The sequence below is a fragment of the Anopheles arabiensis genome, unplaced genomic scaffold (genome assembly GCF_016920715.1).
Source record: "Anopheles arabiensis isolate DONGOLA unplaced genomic scaffold, AaraD3 Autosomal_pericentromeric_contig0014, whole genome shotgun sequence".
Lineage (NCBI taxonomy): Eukaryota > Metazoa > Arthropoda > Insecta > Diptera > Culicidae > Anopheles > Anopheles arabiensis.
The window spans coordinates 129016-131383 of NW_024412162.1; positions in this window are offsets into that span (position 1 = coordinate 129016).

Consider the following 2368-nt stretch of genomic DNA (forward strand, 5'->3'; position numbering starts at 1 on the left):
TTATCGTTGTTACGGCCATGTTTCATCCAAATGAAGCCATCTTGCACTATTTGAATGGCCTTGAAATTTGATGTTGAATTTTATTGCCATCTATTAGAGTTGTACGGCCATGTTTCATCCAAATGAAGCCATCTTGAAATATTAACATGGACTTTAAATTTGATGTTGAATTTTGTTGCATCTATTATCGTGTTAACGTACATTAAAACATCCAGATTCGTTGAATACCCAATCAGACCGTTCGACATAACGTAGCACTGAATCTGATGGCCATAAGTCAATGAAAATCAAGCTCACTATCAAAATTGGTATGAGAAAGAAAAAGGTGTTGTGTCAAATTTAAAAATTAAAGAAAATAGTGAATCGGAGTTACGGCCAATGTTTCATCCAAATTAAGGACATCTGACACTAATTGAATTGCCTTAAAATTTGAAACTTGAAGATTAGTTGCCATCTATTAACGATGCACGGCCATGTTTCATCCAAAATAAGTATATTGCACTATTTGAATGGCCTTGAAATTTGAAGTTGAAAATTGCCAGCAATTATCGTTGTTACGGCGGAAGTTTAATCCAAATGAAGCCATCTTGCAACTATTTGAATGGCCTTGAAATTATGATGTTGAAGGATTGCCAAACTAAAATAATTGTTACGGCCAATTCATCCAAATGAAGCCATATTGCACTATTTGAATGGCCTTGAAATTTGATGTTGAATTTTTTGCCATCAATATCGTTGTTACGCCACTTTCAACAAATGAAGGTTTTATATGCACACGCTAAGGAACAATACAATTTATGATCAAATTAAATAATAGGTCATCAGACACAAAACCACAAATTCCCACCACCACACAACACACAAAAGGATAAAATAACCACTCAAGAAATTAACACAACCCAAACCACATAAATAACCTTACGCCAGGAATTGTAAGTCAGCAGAAAAACCCTTGTCCAAAAAACACTTAAAACACACAACCCGCACACAGCCCCCGTAGGTGCGAAAACAGCAGAAAAACATTACCCAGCACAAAACGTTTCAAGTGCGTAAAGCGTAAAACAATAACATTGCATAATAGCAACCAACGGAGACACCGTACCTCGTGTGTACAAACAGAACCGTAAGCGTAGGAAACAAAACACCGCGTAAGCGTCAGAACCCAGAACTGACCTTACATAATAAGCACAACCATATGTAAACTCAAAACTTGACATTCAGCATAATTGACACAAAATAGAGAGTATAAATAAAACCAACTCCGATCATGGCAGGTCAGATTCGTTCGGACTGTCAGGATAGGACTATCCTCATCCGAGTACGAGTTCATTTAAAGAGCCAGTTATGTCTGACAAGTTGTAAAGGGAAACTGCTAGTTTGATCGCCAAGATCATTTGAAACAAATTGAAATTTGTATTTGAATTCAGTTCTGTTTTAAATCTACCATCGTTGCGCTGTTTCATCCTGAAGGCGAGTTATATTGGCATTGTAACTATCGTTGTTACGGCCATGTTTCATCCAAATGAAGCCATCTTGCACTATTTGAATGGCCTTGAAATTTGATGTTGAGTTTTGTTGCCATCTATTATCGTTGTTACGGCCATGTTTCATCCAAATGAAGCCATCTTGCACTATTTGAATGGCCTTGAAATTTGATGTTGAATTTTGTTGCCATCTATTATCGTTGTTACGGCCATGTTTCATCCAAATGAAGCCATCTTGCACTATTTGAATGGCCTTGAAATTTGATGTTGAATTTTGTTGCCATCTATTATCGTTGTTACGGCCATGTTTCATCCAAATGAAGCCATCTTGCACTATTTGAATGGCCTTGAAATTTGATGTTGAGTTTTGTTGCCATCTATTATCGTTGTTACGGCCATGTTTCATCCAAATGAAGCCATCTTGCACTATTTGAATGGCCTTGAAATTTGATGTTGAATTTTGTTGCCATCTATTATCGTTGTTACGGCCATGTTTCATCCAAATGAAGCCATCTTGCACTATTTGAATGGCCTTGAAATTTGATGTTGAATTTTGTTGCCATCTATTATCGTTGTTACGGCCATGTTTCATCCAAATGAAGCCATCTTGCACTATTTGAATGGCCTTGAAATTTGATGTTGAATTTTGTTGCCATCTATTATCGTTGTTACGGCCATGTTTCATCCAAATGAAGCCATCTTGCACTATTTGAATGGCCTTGAAATTTGATGTTGAATTTTGTTGCCATCTATTATCGTTGTTACGGCCATGTTTCATCCAAATGAAGCCATCTTGCACTATTTGAATGGCCTTGAAATTTGATGTTGAGTTTTGTTGCCATCTATTATCGTTGTTACGGCCATGTTTCATCCAAATGAAGCCA